Source organism: Miniopterus schreibersii (genome assembly GCF_964146895.1).
Source record: "Miniopterus schreibersii genome assembly, chromosome: 2".
Taxonomy (NCBI): domain Eukaryota; kingdom Metazoa; phylum Chordata; class Mammalia; order Chiroptera; family Miniopteridae; genus Miniopterus; species Miniopterus schreibersii.
The window spans coordinates 72,492,400-72,519,013 of NC_138102.1; the positions used below are offsets into that span (position 1 = coordinate 72,492,400).

At 40.0% G+C, this 26,614-nt stretch overlaps 1 protein-coding gene across 3 annotated transcripts in view; it reads right to left on the reverse strand.

The window, feature by feature from the left end:
* ENOX1 (ecto-NOX disulfide-thiol exchanger 1) overlaps nucleotides 1–26,614 on the reverse strand; it is a 540,681-nt gene that overhangs the window by 429,398 nt on the left and 84,669 nt on the right. The gene's annotated exons all lie outside the window — the stretch shown is intronic.

Genomic DNA, 26,614 nt, shown 5'->3' on the forward strand with positions numbered 1-26,614 from the left:
GATAAAATTGACACATGACATTATATTAATTTCAAGTGTATAACATAATAATTAAATGTATAGATATATTGTGAAATGATCACCACAATAAGTCTGGTTAACATCCACCACTACACATAGTTACAAAATGTTTTTTCCTGTGATAAGACTTTTAAGGTCTACTCTCTTAGCACCTTTCAAATATACAATATGATATTAATTATAGTCACCATGCTATACATTACATCCCTAGGACTTATTTATTTTATAACTGAGAGTTTGCATCTTTTGACCACCTTTATCCATTTTTGTTTGTTTGTTTAAAAATAGCTCCACCACTGTGGAGTGCAAGATTTTCTTAAAAATTTCCTTTCTTATGCCCTTTTAAAGCATTTTCATGGTCTGCTCTAAGAAAAATAAAGGTGAATTACATTTGTAAAAGAGGAGAGGCTCGTGAAAATCTTTCTGGTGGCTGAACATCTCCTTGGTCATGCCAGTTTGGGGGCTCACTTTGCTATATCTAGATTGTGAATTCTCTGTCTTAGGGAATGAACCTGTTCCTTCGTTTATGGCCTAAAAGCACAAGTCATACTGTCAGGTCTAATGGAGCAAATATATATTTCAAGTGTAGATCAAACAATTTCACGGGTTTAATGCCAATCTGACAGCTCCTTCTCTGGTTCTTTTCTGCCTTAGCCTTCTCACAAAGCAGCTCACAATATCTGCTTCCAAGCCTCCTTTCCTGACCACTAACTCTGATCACACTCCTTTATTTATTATCGTCCTAGGGCCTCTTGGGAGCCAGGTCGAATGGAAGGAAGGGCCAAGCACATGTGACAGAAAAATGACCAACTTAAATTTCTATCTTTTGCAAACTGATCCATTTCCACTATTCCATGACTTGCAAAATGGGAAGAAAACTGACCTATTCCACTAGGCATTTTGGTCATTTGCTGTATAATATTCTGGATGCCTTGCTCTTTTCTTTCCTTTTCTCTTTTCTTTTCTTTTCTTTTCTTCTTTTCTTTTCTTTTCTTTTCTTTTCTTTTTTCTTTTCTTTCTTTTTCCTTTTTTTTTTTTTTTTTTTGGATTGTTAAGAATGGGAGGCATTCTCTAAGGCAGAAATCCAGTTTTGACTGAAATATATCTGTAACTGCGTTTTATTTTCTCTTTTCTAACAATCCTGTCATCAAGTCCAATCCCTTCTCCCTCTTCTTTCCTCTGCTGCAGTCCTTAATATGTGCCAGCCTTCCTCCTCTGAGTTACTTTATAAGTCACAGTAAGAATCATCTCCTCCAAATGTCATTTTCATCATCTCACTTGTCAAACGTCCCAAATGTTTCAAATGTTTCTTCTTAAATTTCTACCTCAGATCTAAAAGTCCACCAGCTGACTCCTTTCTTTTCCCTGACTCTCCTTCCTGGCTGTGTGCCTGCTCCCTTGCCCACCAGTCTGCTGCACCCTCCTCTGCTCTCCAGATGTTTCACAAACCCCTCTCTCCCATTACTCCTCCCCTAACAGGTTCCTGCTCTCCTTCCAATCTCCACTCAGAACAGATAACCCTTAACATAGAAAATGACACCTGTTCATTTCTCACTGGAAAAATCTACAACTGATGGGTTTCCTTGATCCCATATAACTAAGTCACCAGGATTTTCCAAAATTCCTGATTCAGATCATAAAATTGGGTTCACCTCTAGCTCACATCCAGGAAATCCTGGGGCAAAAACTTGGTAACTACCTGAATAATCACTACCTTGATTTCACCTGAAAGCACCCTATTTTTATCATTTTATAATGAAGTCTCAAACGAGGAACCTCCCCCAAACTAACCTTTCCGCTTGGCAAATTCTCTTAGACGTGCAAGCCTATTACACAATTGTTAGGCATGCGTATCACAACATATTTCCCACTGTGATTTATGCACAGGTTACGTATAGTTGTGGACATATATTTGGAAAACTGTTTTTTAAATATTAAATAGCCATTAAATGGATAAAGTAATACTGTGCTCCTTACAGAACAGTAAGAACTAATTTTAATACTTTTTGCAAGTATTTGCAATTGTAATCAGTAATGTGGGCAAAAAGAATGCCAATGTTTTCAATCATAACTGGTAAAAAAATGTAAATTTTTAAAAATTAAGACTCTAAAGTTCACCTGCATTAATCTAGTGCTAATGCAAGCTGGGACTGTTTTCTAGGATTTTAGTGGCTAAATATCATCAAGACATGTCACAAGCTTCATTCAAATTCTTCAGCGCATACCATGCGCTGCTCTGAACCTCGCAGAAGATAAAACAAGACGACACAATGAGAGTGAAGAACAAAAGGAAAAATGAAGCCCAGAGACAAGACCTCATGCTCACAGTACAAAATTTTTGAGAGAGTTTTAAGGACATATTAGAGGACTGAAAAATGAGAACAAATCAGCAGCCCATTAACCGGGAGGCAAATTGAAGCACCTTTGTTTTCAATGTCAGCCTTGAACGCAGAGGGCACCAGATGGACCACTCCCTGTGCCCTCTGCAGACGGAGCGGGTTCTCCACCAATATTCTCAGGCGCCTTTCTTCTTTTGCAGATAATTCAGTGAGAGTGACTATCCATTTCCTAACTCTTCTCCCAAAACATCATGACTAATTTCCCTAGGACGTGTTAAAGGGACAGCGGGAAAATAATCAATTAAAGATTCAAAACACGAGCTATATTCCCCATTAATTTCAACTTCTCCATTTCTTTTTATTAAAAAATGAAGTTTGCTATCTTCAGAGGCATTGTCATTTTCTTTATCTTAATTCTTGAGACAAAATGGTAAAATACAGCATGTAGATAATCCATAAGTAGTCTCTGAATTTAAGATATAGACCATATTCCACAATTGTATACATTTTATTGTCTCATCTCATAAAAACAGAGTTGAAAGCAGCTCTCTCCAATGCCTGGATAAGTCAAAATTTATTCATAACACAGTTGCAACTGTTAAATGATACTAGGCCCAGAGGTTAACTGCTTTCAGTTCTTTAATTATTTGAGACTCTGGTTCTACACCTGGAAATCAGTGCTTCCCAAATGGTAGCTCTTGGTGCACTGCTGTGCTGTGACCTGGTTCAGGTTTGCTGTGAGGTATTGACACCCCTCAGCCGCAGGGAACCTGGCAGGCTCGGGGCAGCTGCAACTTCTGGACAGTTCACAACTGGCCATTGTCTTCCCCAGAGTCTGGAGACACAGTACTCACTGCTCTGCTGAAAGGCATTAACCATGTCCATGAACACCTACCTCAAGAGACTACTGCAGAAGGCACCACTGCCCTCACGGAGAGGCAGCCCCATGCGGCTGGCAGAGGAGTGTGCGCTCCAGATGCACAAGGTAAGCTGGCTGAAGGTGGAGATCTAGGAGATTGGGGAGGGGGAACTGGTGGGCAAAGTTACAGGCAGCAACTTCCCAAATTCTCTTTTTATGGGTCTCAGAAACTTCTTCCCATTTAAAGCTAATGGGATCTTTTATTGACATCCATGGACGCCTGCTATAAGGACAAATGTACTTTTTATAAGTAGGGCCTCATTATTATTTTTAATTACTGCACAGGAAAAACTTCAATGGGAAGTATCAGAGTATTGCACTTATAGCATAGGAAAGGATTAAAGCTATTGAAGATTTAAAATAGAATTTAACTGCTGTAAAATTTGAAATAGTGGTGAAATGGCTTGAATTTTCTGTCATTACTTGAGTAGTATATGACAGTAACTAACAAGAATTTGAAGAGGTGAATCACTGAATCTTGATCAATAATTATATTTCGTTATTTCAGGCATAAAGAAACATAAAAAGAAGTTATGTTTATGAAAACAAGATCAGGTTTCTCATTACAAAATTTGAAAAGATTTGATTTGAAAGTCTCATATCTATACAATATTCCCCAAATGTATGTTCCCAGCTTACTACATTAACTATCAGTTTCTAAGTGTGCCCTAAGTGAAGCAAAATTGAGAAGAACTGAAATTTAAATAACATTACTACTTCCTGATTTTTCAATTTTAGGTATTCTCCACTGGCCTCCTGATGAGAGAGATGAGGGTTTTACGTGCCCCCTGTTCTCATCCTCCCAGAATTCCACCGCAATTTCAGTGATGTTAAATACCCATTTTTATACCATTATAACTACAGAGACACAATTAGTAGCTGAGTCATGTGACAATTTATGATTATACATTTCCTTTTCTGTATTACTTTTTGTCTTCCTGGGAGTTCATCTTTGCTACATTTAATTTGGGTTAGCTTCCTGTATACTTATCAGGTTATCTGCAAAGCCTCCCCAGATTTATAAATCTCCTCTCAGCACAAACACATCGGGTGTTTTATCAATTTCATCATCTTGAAAAGTCTCTCCCAAACCTCTTCCTGCTCCAATATGCTGATCATGAGTCTTGCTGCACAACTGACTCCTGTGATGGTCCTGTTGCTGGGATCCTGGGTCTTTCTTTTTATGGATTTACCCCATCATTTATTGGGGCACATCATAGTGTTGTAAAGTTTCATGATGATGTACTGGTAACATCTTCCAATCTGGAAACCCCTATCTTTGCCTGATGGTTTTCTGCTCTCTGTTTTCTATATTCTCTAATAAACTTAAAGGATGTTGGACCAATCCTGCAAGTTTATTATTGTTTTTCTATATTATTTTCTATTCTTTCTCTTTTTACTCCATATTCTGGGAAATGCCCTTAACTTTATATGGTAACCCTTCCAGATTCTGTTGTTTCATGGTTGCAATGTCATTCCTTCTCTCTCAAGATACGGATTTCTTTTTTAAGATTTCTTTTTCCTGAAAAATGTCTATTTCCTCCCAGTTGTTTTTTGTTTTTGTTTTTTTAGTTACTTTCTCTTATGATAGAGACTTTCCTTAAATGTCTGATTATCTCTGGCTGTCTGCTGATTCTTAAGGATGGGGAGCTGGAGAGTCATCAGGAAGGATGGGAGGACTGTCAGGCCTCATTTTGGAGGAAACACCTGATATCAGTATCCCTGAGTTTTATTTTTTAGGTTAGAACCGTAGGGAAATCTCCTGTTGTCTCCTACAGGTAAGGCATTATTCTAGCTACCCTCAAGTGACGAGGCAAGAGAAAGAAGTTAGCTGTGGTTCTCTGGATTTGGTAAATCAATACAACGTCCCTGATTTCAAGGCTATATAAAACCACCTTTTAAGTTTCCTTCTAATCTAGAAACCTTCTATTTTATCATCTCTATAGAAAAAATAGTCTCAATTCTTCTCTGGGAGTGAAAGAGAGGCAGTTACCTGCTTGTATACAGTTGGAAAGAAGATCTGAACTTTCAACCAATACTCCTAGTTTTAATCCCACCTTCACTCTCAATTCCAAGAGGTTCTTGCTGCTGAAAATTCCTGAGCTTTGCAGAGTTCATCAGTGTAAACTGGGCTATTTCTTCCTTTCTCGTCTGCCAGATTAAAATCCTACTTTCTCAGTCCAGCTCAGTGAGCTCTCTCTTATCCGTCTATATCCCAGACTCCAAAGTGCTGTGGTTGTTGCCTCATTTCTTTGTTCTTCTAAGTGTGTGCCTTTAAAAAAAAAGAATCCCTTAAACATAATTTTAATGGATTTTCAGGAATGGCCGGGAACTAAAACATGTATTCATCTTTAACCTGAAACCAATAGTCACGCTTCATCCTTTCAAACTGACACTGAAATGAGAATTACTCAGATTTTTTTAAAGAGTAAAACAAGGCACACTGTTCAGGGGGAAGAGGGCATGAGGAGAATATTAATTGGAGGGTTTAGGTGAAACTGAATTTAATAATCGCATGCCCTTATAAGCTAATATATGCCATGGTCTTAACAATGCGCTGGGCATTGCGGGAAATAAAAATCTGTCCTTATTTCAGAACAGCCTCTAAGAGTCCTCAAACTGATAATTAACCTAAAAAGGAGGATTCATGGGGAAAAGCCACCAGGCAAGAGTGAAATGGTAAGAGGCACACTCAAGGGAGAAAAAACGGCTAAAACTCAGTTTTCAAAAATAAACATTACAGACATTTCCTCTGCAGAGTTTGCATAATGTGTATTGGATATAAAGTGATCAACTGACTGAGGAATAAAATTTATTTTATGCAGACTAAGGATGCGGGCATAAGGGGCAAAGAAAGCCCTCATGCTTACAATGCAGCTGCTTTAAGTCTTTATTCTCTTTTTCCATAGTGCGTCATTAAGATTTCGAAATAATTTTTTAAAATACCAGTGTAGTTCACTACAAATTTGTGAAAAGAGATATCGTAAAATACTGCATTTTTTTTTCAGTGATGCTCAGGTTTTTATGTTATACTCTTACAGAGATTGAAAACACCATCATTATTGAAATAACTGCAGGTAAAACAACTTTGTTACTGTACACCTGCAACTCTCTAGCCCCTAACACCATTTATGCCACTGAAACAATTATCTTTATAACACAGTTTTTGATAATGCACAGTTTTAAGAAATATAACTATTGCCTTGGGCAGAACTGATTCTTAACTGGATAGATATAAATACGAGAGGAAGGATTCCAAGGAGAATATTGTGCACGTTCAAAAAATGGGGTGACACCATGAAGAGACCAGTCTGTCCTCCCCAGCATGTCCGGGTAGGAGGCTGGCGGGGGAGTTCAGTGGGGACAGGCAGAGGGAGGTGACTGAGTGCAAACGTTCTTCAAAGCCATCTAGTGGGGAACGGACTGGAAAGAAAAACGAGCCTGTAACTCTGTAGACAAAGAGGAGACACTGAAGTTTCCTGAATGGGGAATATTCCACCAAAGCATCTGACTTAAAGTGATGCTTCAAAAGTGTAATCTGCCCATGTAGTGCAGCAAGTTTAGGACAAAAAACAGTTCCGACTCTAACTAATGCAAAGATCCAAGGTCACAGGAAGCTGGCTTGGATTGCCCAGCAGTAGAAATGTGAGAGAACTCGCTTCAGAGATCAATGAAACTGTATAATCTACATTTAGGATACTGTTAGACAGTCAAGTAAAAGGAATGGACTGACTTAGCACTGACCAAAGGACTTACACTGAAGTTGTTTTAAAACTAAATCCATGGTATCTTTCAGTTTTTTAATTCAAAAAACATTTACTGAATATCTACCGTGTGCACAGCATACAGTCTCTTCTCATCATTCGTCTCATTATCTTATGAGCCAAATATAAAAAATTCCAGTAAATTGATTTCACAGACTGATTGATGTTCTTCTGTAAGAACAACAGATTGATTTTTTATAGTCAGCAATACTAATTCTTCCATTATGTCCCCCTCTCTCTGTGCACATAGTACAATCGACTTCAGGGCCAACTCAATACAAAGAGCAGAAGGAAAGCATTAAGAGAACAAGGTCCATTAGGCCCAATATCGCCTCAATTACTTTAATTCCATTGTTCCTGTTCATATCACTTCTTTAATCAATATCTCCTTTCAGTTATTCATGGTTACCCTTTTCAAAATCACAACTAATAGGATTATGGTCTTTTGAGCTCAGTGGCAATAGACTTTCATAAATATATTTCTGAATTTCTGACTGTCTCCAGATCTGCCACTGAGAAGTCTTAAATTGAATCAAGTTTTCCAGAGGCCATCTCAGATAAAGATGCAGAGCATAGTAATGCAATACAGGTGCTTTTACCTGTTATGTCATTTGTCACTGTCAAGACTGGTCACATGTGGCTTAATGGCTTTCTAAATTTCTTCCTTCCATGTCTAAGCTGCAGGGCAGTTTAACTAGTTTTCAAAGTGGATCTCGTTTCTGTACACAGACCTGCTTTTTGTTTAATGTAATCCTTCTACCTTCACCGACAGTTATTCTGTCCTGCAGGAGTTTCATCTGGATGTTACATTAACCACTGCCTCTTCCATGTGACAATTAATCAATCTCTCCATTCACCTCTGTAGCAGCCTTACAAATGTAAGGAACTCTGTCTCCCTCCATTGTTTTAACAAACATCAATGTAGTGTCTACTATATGCAAGAAGGTGCACTTTCAGCAGAAATAGGATACATAATAGGTAGATAGCCCTTCCCTTCAACATGTGGCTGTCCTTCTAAATGTTCCAAAATAACTTGTGATATTAAGAAGCATGTGACAATTGTGATGTGAAGAGTCCATAGAAAGTTCTCCTGGAGTTCAGATGGGGTAAAATTACTGATGAGTGGAAAAAATTTTCATAAATAATATTAATTTGAATGAGATCTTAAAGGATGGGAAGATTGTGAAAATGGAAGCTGGGGGGAAAGGAACCATGTGTGAGAAGCAAAGGAGGCAACTCTAGCTTAAGTAATTGGCTTACAGAGTAAACAGGGAAAGAAAAGGCTGAGATCTTCAAGCGCTAGGTGAGGAAGGCCTTACTTCCCTTCAGGAGCAGCATGACCTGACAGGAGCTTGGCAGAAGACAAGCAGCCTTGGACATGGTCGGGCTGGTTGCGGCATGCAAGATGAACTGATTGTGAACCTTAAAACTGTATGCAACTGCAATTTGTAAGCATGAGGTAGAAAGGAAGGCTCAGCAATATGTAAGGGGCCTCCAAGATTTGATTCCTCCCTCCTCCCCCACAGAGCCTCGTCCAATCCAACATCCTTTTTCCACTTCATGCTCCAGTATCACCCAAATGGCAAGGGATACACGAACACCCCCCTCCCACACACACTCCCCCGTCCCTCCCTGCCAAGCCTCCCACCCTCCACCTCCTTTGGAATGTTCTCTGTCAACCACACTGGTCCACCTGGCAATGTTCTACTCCTTCCGATCTCCACTCAAGTGCCATCTTCTCTATAAAGCAGTTCCTGACTCCCCCAAGCCAACTCAGTTGTTCTTCCTATGTGGAAAGGATGCTTAGTATATGGCTCCATCACAGCAACAATTATTGCATCATCATCTCCGACTTAAATGAAAACATCCTTGATGTTATCCCCAGAGCAACTTTCAGCACATGTGAGAAGGATAATACATGAATGAATGAATGAATGAATGAACAAGTGAACAAGCTATATGGCAGAACAAACAAAAGAAAAAGGAAAGAAAAGCCTGGTCATAGACGACAAGGAAAAGGAAAGTACAAATATGAAAGAATTATAGAAACTTGATAGAGTAGTGATAACTAAATGTAGAGGAAGCAAGAGATGGAGGAAAACGCCAAGTTTCTGAGCGCTCTGCCAGAAGCCCACTACTTTTCTTCATTACTTCTATATTATAAGTTTAAAAGCACTGAACATGCCCGGCTGGCGTGGCTCAGTGGTTGAGCATCAACCTACGATCCAGGAGATGGTGGTTCGATTCCTGATCAGGGCACATGCCCGGGTTGCAGGCTCGATCCCCAGTGGGGTCATGCAGGAGGCAGCCGATCAATGACTCTCTCATCATTGATATTGCTATCTCTCTCTTCCTCTCCCTTCCTCTCTCTGAAATCAATAAAGACATATTAAAAAATATATTAAAAGCACTGAACACAAACCCTATTGGGTAGCTCAGTTGGTTAGAGCATCATCCCAATACACCAGAGTTGTGAGTTTGATCCCTGGTTAGGGCACATACAAGAGTGAACCAATGAATGCATGGATAGGTGGAACAACAAATCAATGTTTCTCTCTCTCTCCTTCCCTCTCTCTCTAAAATCAATAAATAAAATTTTTCAGAAAGCACTGAACATAAACTCATGGATTTAAAAGAAATGAAGGAACCATCAGGAGACAGAGGCAGAAGAATCCAGAAAAAACAAACACTAAGATTCTTGGAGAATGCAAAATGAAAGTGGGGAAAGACTGAGCAACAATAAGTTTTTAAGGCATTAGAGGTTTTATTTCTAGTTTATTTTCTCTTTAATAGTAGAGAGGCATTAGTTACAAATAAAATAACCTACTTATTAAGATACAATTTATTAGACTGTTATGATTGTAGTAGTGCACACTTTGGAGCACTTAGCAAGATATTTAAGGTCCATTTAACGGCCAGTATGCAATTGCTCACTGAACTCTACACGTAATTTTCAAAGGGCTATTCCAAGATCGCTCTGATTTGTTCACTGTATGGCCAACACAAATTAATTTTTTAATTCTAATAAAGCCCTAGATATTCCCACAAACCAAAGGAGATTCATAGGGAAAGTTACAGAAAACCTCTAATAGAGGGCAGTAAGCTCTTGAACAAAATGGAAAAGAAAAGTAAGCAGTGGAGGCACCGGGAGGAAGTTATGCATCCGCGTAAGGCATTTGGTAGAATCGTACCTCAATGCAGCACACACTCCATAAATGTTTCGTTTGATTTACCAATATTCTTAAGACTAATGCTGGTATGAAAAATGAATTTTTATTTTTTACTACCTGTCATCATCTCATAAACACGGTGCTATCTAGGCCAATACTATCAATTGGCAATGTGACAGCCTGCAGTCCCACCCTCGGGGATAAGAAAGCTTCTGTGGAGTTGGGGATATTAGTAAGTCTGTTATTCCAGGCCACCTGTTGTTCAGCCTTGAGGAGGCCAGGGACTGAGCCACAGAGTCAACATCTAGACTTTGTCCCACCTACACTAACCCAGGGGCTGAAATGAAGATGCTAGCTGTACTTCCAGAAGAAAATCTGCCACTGGCCTTTGGCTTCTCTCAGCAGAAGGCTTCCTTTTGGTATAAAAAGGTAACTCTTTCTGGGAAGTCAGAGTAGACATGTTCAGAAAGCTATCCCCTTACAGAAAATAGGGTTTTCTAAGTAAACATCTCTAAAAAATGGATCATTTACGTGCTACCTTGAGATCAGTATCCTTATATTTTATCAACACTTAAATCTAAACACTCAAAATATGTAACTTCTAATAATTTTGTGCTAAAGAAGCACAGAGAAGAGCGAAGACACAGCGACAATAGATCTGTTTCAGGACAGCATTTATAGATTAGTACCAGGGAACGAAACGTTAAATTTAATAAGAACAAAATGATGCAGCTGGAAAGGAAGAATAGCCTGCCTAAGTATGATTTAAATGGTATTGAATTAGCTGGAAAGATATCCTGATGTACTGATAGAGCAGCATGTAAATTGGCAGCTCAGACTGCGATGCCAACAGAAAAAGTATGTCTTGCTCTCACAGAGGGCTATGTTTTATAAAAATGCTACTTGTTATTGCTTTTAAAAAAATCTTATCACATTTTTAATGTTGTTTAACTTGGACTATCCTGAAAGTAAGAGTTCACTGAGGACAAAGGTCAGCATTATAATATCTAGGTTCACCTCTAGTCACAGCACTTTGCATTTTAAAATCAAATTTTACCATGACCATTATAGTCTTTCCCATCACTCAGTCAACCAATTATTAAGCAATAGGTACTGTGTTATTTTCCTTAGGGGATACCAAAAGGAATTCAGTCTCCTTCCCTTAGACAGTGTTATGGGCTGAATTGTATACTCCAAAAAGAGGTTGAGATCCTAATTTTTCACATATGAAAAGTGACTTTATTTAGAAGTTGAGTCTTAGCACATGGTAGTGTTATGATGAGGTCATTTAAATGGTCCTTAATCCAATATAACAGGTGTCCTTATAAAAAGGGGGAATTTGAATACAGAGACAGACATACATACAAGGAAGACAATGTGAAGACACAGGGAAAGATGGTCATCTAAGGCCAGGAACACATAAGGCTACCAGAAATGAGGGGAAGGCGTGAAACAGATTTTCCCACACAACTCCTCAGAAGGAACCAACCCTGCTAACAACACCTTGGTCTAGCCTCCAGAACCATGAGATTAATGTCTGTTGTTCAAGCCACCAGATTAGGTCACAAAAGAAGTGAGACTGACAAAACTGCTATGGTCAACAGAACTCCTCATGTGGATCTAGCTATTGATGCTTTGACTCAGTTAATGGGGCCAGGTTCAGTCACTGGACCACAGATCACCACCTTCTATGTCAGTTCCATCAAAGAAAATAATGGTTTATATTCTATATAGAGGCTGATCCAATGGGGACTGTTTAATCCTCTAAAACATGATTAGAAAGAAACAGAAGCAGTGAAGTTTAATGAAAAATTAATCTTGGTGACCTACTTGGGCAAATCACAGTTGTGAGATATGTGTTTTTTTAAAAAGAAGATGCAAAGAATATTTAGAACAGCAACTTCAGATAAGGGGACAGGGATAAGGCTTTAATTAAAAGAGTCTTCAGTGCCTGACCAGGCATAGCTCAGCGGTTCAGCATTGACCTAGGATCTAGGAGATCAGCGTTCGATTTCCGGTCAGGGCACATGCCCAGGTTGCGGGCTCGATCCCCAGTCAGGGGCGTGCAGGAGGCAGCCGATCAATGACTCTCTCATCATTGATGCTTCTATCTCTCTCTCTCCCCCTCTCCCTTCCTCTCTCTGAAATCAATAAAGATATATTAAAAAAAAAAAAAAAAAAGTCTTCAGTATTCATTTATTTACATAAATGTTGAAAAGATAAAAGCCTTCTGATAAGGTGATAAACATGAACAATAGTAATAATTCTATGTTAACTCTGGAGAAGATGGCAAGAGATTTCAGGTGACCATCCTGTTTCTTTACTGGCTATTTACAGAGGCCCTGTTGTACGTACTTTGCCAAGGCTCCCCAACTGTAGATTAATTCACTGAGATCACCTATGATAGGTCCTCTGCACCCCAGGAATAAGTGAGTAAAATGCACATAAGAGAACAATGACAATGGTATAATTAAGCTGAATCACTTCTCATACAATGTCGAACATCCTGCCATTAGTCCTGCTTGTCACTTGCTGTAGACACCATCCTTTTACCTGAGCATGGTGAGCTCTCTCTCCTCCACGTGTTATAAATATGATACCATGCTGGTTGCAAAGGGCCTACAAAGTAAAAGCCATCTTGTTAGAAAAACTTCAAACACCAAATTCAGAGAGTTGTTTAAATGTATGTAAGCAGATGCAATGTTTTGCTGCCAAGTTCAAGTAAAACATTGCCCTTTCCTATTTCCAGCCATTGCAACTCACTGTCCTTGGAGAAGGTCTCCACATGGTGCTAATCTGGTAACAATCAATAAATATGAAGATCTCATCATAAACACAGCCCTGGAGCTGTCACTCTTCCAAAGAGTATTTCTGCTTTAAAAGTCATCCTTGTCGTTGAAGTAGCTACACCGGGGCCAGTAAAAGGGCCAGGGGCTCCCAAATCTGAGAAAGTCTAAATAAATAGAGCTGTATGTTAATTAAGGGCAGTATAACCTAAACTATCATTCAAAAGCAGTTTGAGGAGCTGGCCAGTATAGGATTATTATTTTTAAGTGAGGGAAAGGCTTCTTGCAAATTTCCAAATTGAAATAAGATTTAGATACTTCTAAGTTTTTGCTCAGAAAATCTGTTGCTTTGCAAACTGTAAAAATTCATCTAGATATTTTCATAGAATAAATTTGAACTTTATTTTCAAGAAAGTATTTTGAAGCCCACTTAATCAAACCAGGTACATGGACCAGCACCATCGCATCACCAGAGAGCTGAGGTGCTGAAGCTGAAAACCCACTGGAGACCAACTGACAAAGAATCTGCATTTTTTAACAAGATCTTGAGGTGATTCCTATGCACATTAAAGTCTGAGAAGCATGTTGTTGTTTTGTTAATCCTCACCTGAGAATATGTTTTTAATTTACTTTCAGAGAGAGAGAAAAATCAATTGATTGCCTCCCATACGCTTCCTGACCGGGGCTTGAACCAACAACCTAGGTATGTGCCCTGATCAGGAATCAAACTCGCATCCTTTCGATGTATGCCAACCAACTGAGCCACCCAGCCAGGGCTGAGAAGCATTGCTTTGAAATGCCTTATGCATCTGGCCCACGATTACTAGAATCACAAGTAATAGGTTGCCTGAAGCTTTAAGACTGTTCTCTGGTGTCCAGGAGTTTATGAAATCACAATCCCTTTGTTACAGTTGTATGGAATCCAGAGACATACTAAACTCCCCCAAAGCCCCTTAATGCTAGCTAAATCAACTTTCCTTTTCCAGAACATGTAGGCTGATTGTAAACTGATATCTAAAAGCATAGCTGATTCTAGAATTTTGTTTTACACTAAAAAAAACCAGCATCATAGGCTATTCATTCATCCATAACGGTTAGGTACTCCATAATAACCAACACTGTGCAAGAGCTCCAAGTCTGGTGGGAGGACAGAAATTACAACATAGAATGGTAGCTCTAATAGGGAAAGGTCAGCACAGGAAGCCAGGGTGCAGAGGGGGGCACTGGTGCACACTAAGAGAGCGCCTGACCCAGACCTGGAATACTGGGGAAGGCTTCCTGAGCTGAGCTTGATTAAAAGAAGAGGAAAACACTCACTTCAAGTTGGAGTGAGTGTTTCAAGGCACAGTGAATGTGGTGTTGGGTTAGGCCAAACACCCAGACCAGCAATGAAAGGATCAACTACCTTATTTAGAAAAAATACCGGATCAAGATTTTACAGGTTTTTTCCCAACTGCTTTGAATATTTGCATGCATGAGCTATAAAGGCAGCCCTTAGGAACATTTTTTTCCCTTTCAACTTGCCTACCTGTAGACAAGGGGGAATGGCAAACATCAAATGCAAGAAGCACTGACTCAGAAGTCTGCTGAACACTGCAAGGGGGCAGGCATAACAGAACTGTGCCTCCACGCTTGCTATTTGATCACACAGAGTGTCACAGAAACTGCAACCAGCAATACAGGGACCATAAACAGAATTGCATTAAAGTTAATACAAAAGTCAGGAAAATGTCTTTGGGAAGGGGCACTGGCTATTTGGCAGGTGCACCGCTGAGAGCAATTGAAGGCGCTCTGCGTGACCACCTGGTGCACTCCCCTCTATACCGGCCTCTTGTCCTTGCATTTAAATAGTTCTTTTCCCGTCTCTTTCCCCCTCACTTTTGTGTTTTCTCTGACTCATTTTCTTCCTCCCTTGCTACCTGCAAGCGCCCTCCTATCTCTAATTCAACTCTCTCCTTTCCCCTTTCAATCTGCCTGCTATTCCACACCCTCCTTTTGTGAGAAGGCGGAGATAGGGGAGAGAAGCAAGGGCAATCAAATATCGTTCGACTTCCCCGCCACGGTCCCTTTCCCTTTACTTCGCCAGTATCCCCACACGCCTATTCTCCACTCCCTCCTTCTCTTTCCTTCCCTAGAGTCCAATCCTTATCAGTACAGAGCCAGTCCCCCCAAACAGGGAGCTCAGCATGACAGGAAAATTGCTGGACCCCTCTACTGTCTTACCTGGAGTTCTCGGGTTCTCCTAACCTGGTGCCAGGTCAACAACTGAGAGGAAAAATAATCCTTTTAAAAATGTAGTAAGCTAGGATTTTCTTAACATGTTTTAAAATGCAGGACAGTTCTTGAATATTCGGCCACTGTGCTCAAAGGATACAAAGATGTAAAATATACTAGGCAACAAGATTTTATTTCATCCCGTTTTTCCTAAGTGCAGTCCCTCCAGCCTGCCATGAATCCCACCCTTTTGTTAGTCTTGTCCCTCTTTGTGCAGATTCCCCAAAGCCTCCTGGAATGACTGAAAGGTACCTCATTACCAGCCCAAGGCAGATGAATGACACAGGGCGGAGGTAACAGAGTGCTTCTCCACGAAGATGCTGGCAGCACACAAAAGGCTCACTTAATGCCCCACGAGGAAGCCTGACAAGTAACAGCTTAATAAATATATGAAAATTACTGTAATAGAGAAAATGTCTGGGACCACTTCCCACATGAAATGCACCTATGGAGAGCTCTTAAGTGATGCAGGATAGTAAGAAACTAAGAAAATTCCTTGGTAAGTGGAATGGGGAAAGAGACAGATAACTGATTGAAACTGGCTTCATCCAACACCCTGACTCACCTGGCTACTCTCCCCTGCGGGACCACTCCCTTAAGCAGTAAGCCCTCAGGACAACGAGGTTCTGATCGGCATCAAATAATCTTAGCAACAAAGCCTGGGGCCTGTTGGCCACAGAGATAGAATTTTGGTCAAGCTAGAAATAACATCTAGAGCTCAGTTGTGTTTCAGCTCCAGGCCCAGAAAAGCAGCAAAACCAGACAAAGTGACTCCATGACTGACCTCAGGGATTATCCAGCAGCTACCAGAGGGGAGGGGGAGGAGGCCATGCTGAGAATGGCCTGCATGCCAAGGCCAAACAGAGGGTCTGGCAAAGCTTGTTAGCTGTCAAGGATGTGGGAAACGCTGGGATCTGGGATTCTCTGCTCCTTGTGGCCGCTGGCCAGGTGGACACCTTTCCACTGATTGGGAAGGGGAATTGGGCTACATCCTCGATTTACGCCACAAATAGCAAATGAGAAAATTTAAAAACAAACAAACACTAGAAGCAGACAAAACTTCTCAAAAAAATACAGTAGCCTGGGATAAATTATTCAATCCTTCCATTTGTTCCTATGATACTTTGTACATACACTATTATTACTGATGGTTTCATCACACCATTATACTTCTTCAGTGGTTCCTGAGTTATGTAGGGAGCTGAAGATCTGATCACAGGACACCAAGATTTTCTAAGCAAGCCAAGAAGGCTCCAGAATGGAGTCACTCCAGGAAAGGGATTGTAACCCTATCTTTAATAAGGGGAGGAGTAGACATAAGTTGAGCTGATCCCTAACAGTCTCCACCTCTCTGGATCCACTTCAGAATTCAGAAACCAGGTTAGTAGGTCCCTAAAACAGGGACTGCAAGTCATTCCATATCAGTAAAATAAGAGTTTAAAGGCTGGGCTAGCCCAGCCAGCAGTGGTAATTTGCTATATCTTGCTCTGAAGCTCTTAATTTTAAAAATGTATTTCATTTTGTATAATCAACAGAGTTCCAGAAATTGGAATTCACTTTCTTCATGTTAAAACCTATGAGAGGTTTATTGATATTAACATTAACCTTGGATTGAGATGGCCGTGCCTCCTTTTCTGGAGAGAAAAGAACTCTTCAGAAACCTATCCAATCTATCAGATAGAGAGAACTTCCTCTGTTAACTTCCAACACCATTGCCCACTCAGACTTGAAACCAGTTTTAGCAAATGTCCTGCACTCACATCTGAAAAAAAGGACCCAACTCCTTAAAGAAAAAAACTTTGACAGCTCTAGGACATGTAACCTACAAAGTATCTCAGTAACCCATCAGTGGAAAAAGAAAAAATAACTATTTTAAAACAACCCCTAGAAACAACTTGAATCACTGCACTGCATATCATGAGACCTGGCTTGTTACCATTCAACAAAAAGGGTTTTCTAATCAGAAACTGAAGAAAATATAGCGTGGTTTAATCTTCCCCCACCTTAAATTTCATTTTGAGGTTTCCAGAAATATGGTTTCCTAACTATATACGAACCACAGTTCTATTTCAGCCTAGTCTACATTTCACTATAAGTATTTCCAGGAAGAAAAATCATTGTATTTGCCTTCTGCATTCACTACCTCTGTTTTGTTTTGTACAGGGGCTTTAAGAATGGCATAGACAAGTGCAAGAAAGGTGTTACCTCCCAAAGCTAGTCCTGAGTGCCTTCTCCCCCATGATTCACATGATAGTTTTTCCAGATGAATTCCCTGCTCAGTCTCACAAAAACTTCCCCTACATCCCTGAAAAATACAACCCAGTTAATCTACTTCTAGATCCAGGCAAGTTCTCCGTTAAAAAGATCTTCCTGCCCTGGCTGGTGTGGCTCAGTTGGTTGAGCACTGTCCCATTCAACAAAAGGCTGCTGGTCCGATTCCCTTCCCAGTCAGGGCACAGGCTCGGGTTGTTGGCTCAGTCCCCGGTATGGGGCGTGCAGGAGGCAGCTGATTGATGTTTAGCTCTCACATTGATGTTTCTCACTCTCTCCCTCTCCCTTCCTTTCTCTCTCAAAAAAGAAAAAAAAAAAAAAATCAATAAAAAAACAACAACAGACCTTCCTGACAGAGAGGACTGGGTGACTGTCTCCACAAGAGATCACCACTATTTTCATAGTTTACAAGGATAAAGCAATTACAGCTTCAACCGTTCATGAATAAAGTCTCTTTAACATTTTAATGAGAACATTAAACTCTGCTTCACTTGGTTTGGCCTCCCCAGAAAGTCTTATCCTTAGAGAAAGTTTCTTTAAAAAGCAGTAATGAAATTGCAGGCCTGTCTGTGCCCCACAGGGCATGACTGGGCCACAAACACTGGCTGCATTATTTCCCTCCTGAACTAGCCTATATATTGTGATAAGACTACTCCTTGGTAAATGAGAGAAGGCATCTGAAGAAATACCTTCCTCTCTGTAGTATTTGTTTGCTTGTGTGTGCTCACTCATTTTATATCTGACTTGTCTCCTAATTCGCTTTTTATGTTCCACACAGCTTTGAGTACAATGTGTGACTCAATAAATGTTAAATCATACTTTTCTGTTATTTTCCCTTAATCATTTTCTACTGCCTCTGTTCCCCCTTACAATGTGACTGATTCCCACCAGGGCTACCAACTGCTGTGCGCCTGGAGACCCATTAAATTCAGCAGACAACCAGGAGAGCTTCCAAAGTCACAGGTGAACAAGAAATAATTCTCAGACTCAGTGATTTAACATGAATGTCTGTCTCTTTCTCTGAACAAAACTTGGATCCTGTGAATAAAAGAGTTTGTCACTTATCAATCAAGTAGGAGAGAAGAGTAAAAACTAAAGGGAATTGGTATTCGGATCATTTATGCATTCAACTCCTCACACACTTACTGAGCACCTACTATGGTCCAAGAACTGCTCTAGATAATGGGGGTACAGACAGGAATAAGGCAGACAAGACCTCCACTCCCACACAGATTAAGATCTAGTGGCAGAAACAACAGTAAACAAAAAAGAAATGTGAGAGGGCAGTAAGTGCTGTGATGAACAAACAACAGGGCGGTGTGATGGCAGAAGCTAGTTAAGTAAGGTGGATGGGAAAAGCCAAACAGAGCAAAAAGCTACAGCAAAATACTTAATGTTGTGAAGAGACATGGCAGAACCTTAAATGCATACCACTAAGTGAAAGAAGGCAATCCAAAAGGCTATATACCATGTGATTCCAAGTAAATGAAATTCTGGAAAAGATAAAACTATGGAGACAGTAAAAAGATTAGTGGTTGCCTGGGGTTGGGGAGAGGGAGATGTATAGGAGGGCAGAGGATCTTTAGGGCAGTGAAACTACTCTATATGATACAATAATGGTAGATACAGGTCATTATACATTTGTTCAAAGCCTTAGAATGTAGAAGGGCAAGAGTGAACCCTAAGTAAACTATGGACTCTGGGTGACAATGATGAGTCAATATAGGTTCGTCAGTTGTAACAGATGTTCCACTCCCGTGCGGGATGTCCATAGTGGCAGAGGCTGTGCATGTTCGGTCCATGGGGGCAGGAGATACATGACAGCTCTCTGTACTTACTGCTCAATTTTTCTGTGAACATAAAACCACTCTAAAAAAATTGTTCTTTAAAATCCTTAAGGGAAGAAAGAGCGCACTGAAGAACTGAAAGGAGCCCAGCTTTGCTAGAGTAGAGTGAACAAGGAAGGGAGGGGAATGACATCAGGGTAAGCCAGGGAGGTCAAGGTTAGGAGTTGGACTTTCATTCTAAAAGCACCACAAGCCGCTGACTAGGTTTAAGCAGGGCTCATGATAATGTGTTTTGCATTTCTGAAAGGTCACTCAGGCTACAATGTGGGAAATATGTGGAAAACCAAGAGGCAATCAACACAGGCTGATGATGGTGGTTTGGCCTAGGGTGGTATGATCGCTGTAGACATGGGCAGGTTGAAAGAAGAGCTGACAGGATTGGTGATGAATAGATTCAATATGAGGGGTAGAGGAGTCAGAGAAATAAAAGATTTATTAATGGAAGGAGATACCACTTACTGAGATGGAAAGATCCTTCTGGGGGACTACATATGAAGGCCGCACCATGTGCCCTGTGCCACATGGCCGACCTCTGGAAGTGGTAGGAGTGTTCAGGTCCACCAAGAGAACGCAAGTTTGGCTTGCTTGATCTCTCCCTTAATGTAAATAGCAAATGTATGCGTGTGTGATACATATTTGGGGACACATAAATATATAGAATATTTAATAGATGGTTTTTGCAATCCAAGCACATTGGTATCATTTCAACAACCTTTCAAAGACCAAAGAGAAGAGTTGTTATTATTCTGGTTCCCATTAACTTGCACAGAAGCTGAGGGCAAATGAAGTGAAGAATCTTGCTGAAGGTCACACAGCAAGCTGTCAGCCGAGCTGAAACCAGGAATCAGGTTTCCTTGCCGGAGAGCACGCATACACCACACTCCTCTGTATATCACCCAGAATACGCACAGAGCCCCGCGAGCACTCTTCTCCACACGAGAGCTCACATGCTGGGTGCGGCAGGGGTGGAGGACTGCTGCCCCCTTCCCTTACTCATTCTGACTAGATGCTATGTAAGCAGTCTATACGATGTGGCTGACAAAACTAAAAAATCAGTAACAAGAAAGCAGGCCTTACAGAGAACATATCATATATTAAAGTGCAATGTGACGTAGATTTTTTAAAAAGACACTTGAATAATGAACTGCAAGGCCTCTCAGACACAAGCCCCTCAGAAACCCTCCTCAGGGCTACACAGATGGAGCTTCCTGGCAAACGGAAGAAACACAGATGACTCACAGGCTTACTGGGACCTCATCATCCTCCTCACTCGGAACTCCTCACCTATCCTTCAGCTTTCTCAAAGAGCACCAAAAGCACTAACACAGATTTTAGGAAAAATAAAAATAAAAACACTAGAACCTAAGGTGACAGGTCTGGTCTTCACAACATTATTTAAAGGAGTAAAATTCAACTGGGAGAAATTAACACTAAAATAGTTCAGAACATATTTAAAGCAGACAAAGACTGGGGGCAGACTGGGAGTCCTGAACACGCTGTTTAGTCTGCATACTACCTGCACAAGTTTCAAAAATAGGTCCTATTTTTCATCTGCCAGGCTCTCACCCAGCTGCGGGACTCCCACCTCGCCACGTTTTGAAGTCTGAAAGGGAAGCGGTGAGGGGGTGTCTGCCTCTATGTTTGCCCCTGTGAGTCATACATTTTCTGTTCTTATTGAATGTGGGTTGTTTGTTTTCTTGATTTGCAGGCTTCCTCTCTGCTGCTTTTCTCTAACAATGCTTTTCCAAAGGCCCCTACATTGCAGGCACAGCCCCACTAATAGACAACATGGTCAAAGGCAGCACTCCCACAATACTTGGACCAAGAACAGCCAAAGACGGGAGTTCAGGAAAAGGAGTATAAGGTGCTTGGCCAGCCGTACCCTGTCCTCCAAACTGGAGATTTAAAAAATCACTTTTGAGGGTGAAAACCATGATGGTCACATATGTTAACATGGGAATTACTCTCCTTCTGATTTTCTTACCAAATGCTTTCCCAAAGGTGTGCTCTCAGCATACACAGAGGACAGTCAGCACTGCCTTGTTGTTAGATAAATACTCAGGTGGCTCACCCTCTAAAACTATGACTCCTGCCCCACAGTCCCACTCACATCAAGATCACCCACCTAGGCCTTATATCCCAGTCCATTCTGCCCATAGAACCCTTTCTGCTGCATGGACGCATCATTTCCTAACTACATTTTCTCAAATCATTAAAATTTTCTTTCTTGATAGTATGGTGATTGATATTTGCAAAGAGAATGCAGGAAAGACAGGTGGCAAGAGTGAAGGCAAACTGAGGGCAATTCACAGGGGACTTGATTCAGAGTCTGCTCTAAGTCAGTAAATAAGGTGGACCAGGTAGGAGTGACTGAAAAGAAACCAGGCAGGTATTCAAGGTGGTGGGCCTCAGACACCACTATGAGGCATCTCAGAGGCAACTCCAGAAGCCTGAAGCACAGGCGGTGGATGCCATTGGCATCTAGCTGGAGATGGTAAGAAACTGAGTAGGCAAAAATAAGGCAAATACTGCTGACTCTCCACTCCCTTTATAGTCCAAACAACATCTCTCTGCATTTCTATTTTCTATATTCCTCCCTTCACAGCTTGAGCCCAACGTCAAACACCCTATTATCCTCATACGACACCTGAAACCCTGGCCTGCCAATTACCATAGTGATGATCCGGTAAAGATCTGTACACAAGCACACACTAAAACTTAGTTCACAAAGCATTTTTCACATCTATTGTGCTATTTAATTCTCATAATAGTGTGTGACATAAGCACCGTTAAATAAATAAGTGCAGGCTCAAAGAGAAATCTTGTAATAATGCCACACAAGTAAAAGAACCTTCATACAAACTTAGACCTCCTGAATTGAGATCCTGTGCTTTCTAGAATACAGTTAGTATATTTCTTGTTTTTGAATGGTATGTGCTGAAAATTTCATTAATTTAGACTCCAGTGATTCAGAATTGGTGAGGCAATAAAATATGATCATTGGATACCTCACATACTTGGAAATCTGGGGGGTGCTCTGATAAATGCTGTACATGAAATATAGGTACAGGGTGCCGAATGGAGAAGCTACACCCTAAGGTGAAGAACAAGCTTGCCTCTGTTTAGTCATCAGGGCTGACATCACCAACTTAGCATGTATATGCAATTTTTAAAAAATGGATTTGCTAACTACAAATGATTTAGTGTTTTCATAATTAATGTTTTTTAAAAATAAAAAACTGCTTTTGTCGAGTACCTTTATTATTTACTATACTATCCTGTAGTTCAGATTTCTATTAGTTCATATCTGCCTTTCCTTAAGGAGTCCAGCATGAAGGTTGATTTTTAAATATTTGTTGAGTATATGAATGGACATATATAAATGAACATACATGTCCATCAGACTACACTCTTTGTCAACTGGGGAATAAAATGCCACTTGCTTCAGACCCTGTGGACCAAGCCTTGGCTTTGGAATCACATAGATGCAGATTCAAATCCTACTCTTTGGCAACTACATTTCTTGGGCAAATTACCTCACCTCTTGATTCTAAACTGCCTCATGTGCAAAATGGCAATAACACTGAGTACCAAGCAGAATTGCTCTGAGGATCAAATGAAGGCACAGATTGGCACATTTCCTAGGTTGCAGAAGTTGCTGTAGCTTATTTGTTCCCGACCCTTGCCACATTTAGGGTGACCCCTTACACGCCAACCTTTATAATGGTACTTCACTATGCAACACCCTATTGTAAAGTTAATGCTAAACATCAACTATTTACAATGATGACCAATTTCCCCTCCACTAACATCAAGCTTATCTGTTCACAGTCTAGACATAAGTTATCGTGCAAAGCAGGTGTTCAACAAATTTTGATGACTTTTGAGTAAATGTCTCAGAGAAATGAAGCTCACCCTTTTATGCACAAATATTCTTTCTATCTGACAATTTTCTAAAAATGTATTATACACTTAACTACTTGGCTAAAAGAGCAGGTTGAAAGAACTTTAACCTTTTCTTGACTCAGGATTATCAACATGAATTTATTAAGACTTAACACTGGAATGAAAAGTTATAATTTTTTGGAGGCTTTTCAAGTCAGTAGATTTGCTTACACCAAATGTTTCCAGATTTATATGCTGTAATCATTCCTTTCCTTTCTTCCTGTGGTCAGCAGCTTCATCTCCTGAAGGCATGAGACACTGGAGAAGTAACAAGACAAAGTCCTTGTCTTCAAAGAGTTGACTACAAATTGTTCTCAGATAATTCTCATCTGTGGCCCACTGATACACCTTTGGTAAGAGCTTAAAGGAGGGCCCTTATCTTAGTCAGTCCAAGGAGGACTGATCCATTCCTAATGTCTTTCTTATAGTAGGTAACAAACAAATATTTATAAAGTAAATGAATAAACAGTATGCAAACTTTGTAATCACTGTTTTCTATTTGGAGACTGTGTTCCATTCCATGACTAACTAAGCCCCTTACTCATTTGGGACTGTAGTGTTTCATCTGCATAAGAAAACAATTGGACTAAATTATCCTTAAGATCCTTTGCAATGGATGATCTTATACTTCTGGGCACCTATATATATTTCAGATGATAGAGTTGCTGGAAACCTGACCACCAGATAAGAGAGGCATTAGAGAACATAATAAATAAACAGTGCTTCCTTCGCCCTCTAATACAAAACCTGAGCAAAAAGGTATTATTGTACCATTGCAATAGATATTTCTTTCTCTAACCCCTAATATCATATATAAGAGTAGAAATATTGACCTTAGAGTATAAATATGTTGACCTTTTTTCTGTGTCAAATGTTTATAATGAATTAAAAGCCTAGTATATTTTAAAAGAAGTCAACTGAGTTCAGGTAGTTTCCTTAAAGGAATTTTTTTTTCTAGGAACTAATTCTAGTGCTTTCATTTACTCTGTGTTCCTATCTATTCCTTCAAATACCACTTGGTTTATATATTAACTTATCAACTGCATTTGTTTAAATAATACTATAGTATTACTCTTTGCTTAGAAATCTAATGTCTTCAAACTACAGTCTAACTCTATTAAAACTGAAACTTCTAAATTAAAAGAGTCCATGAGTTTCACACAAAACGGGAAAAAGTGCTTTCAAATAACAAGTCAAATATCAGTCAACAAGCTCACTTAGGAGGGCATTATGAGCACTGGAGGCCTGAGGCAAGGGAATCCTGGAGCACCTTTCTCCTTCAGGTAGGATGGTGTTCCTTTAATTCAATTCCACACAAATTCAAACTACACTTTCCTCAAACACTGTACCAAATTCTCAAGGAGATAAAAAATGAATAAAAGGTGTTATCTCTGCCTTAGAGGAGATACAGCAAGTGGAGGAGATGCAAGGCCGAGTGGGTAAGAGCCGAGCAGTGACTGTGGGAAAGGACTGCCGAGGAGAGAATCCCAACTTCACCATAACTAGCTATAAAACTTGGGCAAGTTACTCAATGTTCTGATCCAATGTCTTTATCTGCTTAACAGTGATAACAGGCCCCATTTCACAGTGTCATATGAAGATTAAATAGGTTACTACTCCTAAAGCCCTAAGAATAGTTCTTGGCACACAGTCAGCATTCAAGGTCAGAATCATCATCACGATTATGAATTTACAATCCATTAGTTCAAACATTTCATTTTTTTATTTAGTAAAACTGAATCTATAATAGGTCCTAGGAATTGAACGGGGGGAGGGGTTGAAAACGATTTTTACAAGATTCATCATTTTTCTTGTATCTTCCTGACAAATCCTTACATAATCAGTCCTCAGAAACGTAATGATAACGATGAGTGGGAGTGTAGAGAAATATGTAAATAAACAAAGAGCCACAAGAAAGAGGAGAGAAAAGAAGAGAGGGAGCAGACAGGAGGAGCACTTCTGAGTTATCTAAGGACATCAGAGAGGCAGGAACGAAACTAAAGATGGAGAGAAAAGAACATTTGCTGCAGCCTTGTAGTGACTCTTCCTTTACCCAGAAAATCCGTCCTCAAGCACTGAGCACACTTAGCCTTTCCTTAACACATCTATGCTTTTCTTTACACTTCTGTTTTAGAGAATAGAAGATGCAGAAAGGATCTTAGATGTCACCTAATCCAATTCTCTTATTTTATACATGAGAAAAACCAAGGGCCAGTGAGACAAAGCCATGTGCCCCAGGTCGTATAGCTCTGTAATGGCACAAATGAAATTAAAACCCAGCTCTTTGCGCCCCAGGTTTGTGCTGTCTCCCTTAATACAACAAAATGGTGTCCGGTTGGCTCTCTTCCCATTTGGCAGATACATAAATTTTTATCTTGGGAAGAAAATCTTGTGAAATATTTTTAAATGAATTAACAAGAAGCTTACTGTTTTTAATTCAATAAGTGTGTTTTATTATTAACTTCATTGCCTACTAAGCCTAAAATTAGGTTTTCCTATGCTTGGGCAGGTCCTGCCTAACCAATAACAGGGCAATCAGATTTCAATTAAACAGATACTCTCACCTGAGCCATACACACACACACAATCAAGAGGCATTTAAAGTTTGAGGCCATTCTGGTTGCTCTCTTCTGGCCTGTGTTTAGAAGAAAGATACCTCAAATATTATAAGATAAGGCTCGCCTAATATAGAGACTTCAAATAATTTATCTTCCAAAAGAGAAACAAGTTTCTTGCTATTTCTCCATATACTATTTCTAATTCAACAACAAAAGGCAGCCTAATTCAACAGCTTTCATATCTGGTTCCTGGGTGTCCTCAGTAGAGTTTGTCCAACCCAGGTCAATAGTCTCCTAAATGTTTCCTGATGCCCAGCTTTCAGTTCCACGATGGAAGACTGAGGCTATGAAATCAGAATATTTTAATACCTTTTAATAATATATTTAAAAATGGACATTGTATGTTTTTCTGTTGTTGTTATACCTCAGATCCTTAAGTATAATTATCTGGCTAAAATAAACATTTTGAAAGAAGAAAGAGCCCCTGGTTTGCTTACACTCCCCCCTTTCCCTTCCCTAGTATCAGGGTGGCATCTTCTCTCCCATTTGCTTGACCACGTGAGGTTTCAAAGGTATGACTTCACTGTGATTAAGGGAAAGATTTTGGCAGTTTTCTCATGGTTGTTAAGACTACAGGAACATCTGAATCTGGGCCACTAAAAAAAACTCAGTTCTGTTGTCTAAATAGGTGTTTACTTTAGTAGACTAGACATACTTAGA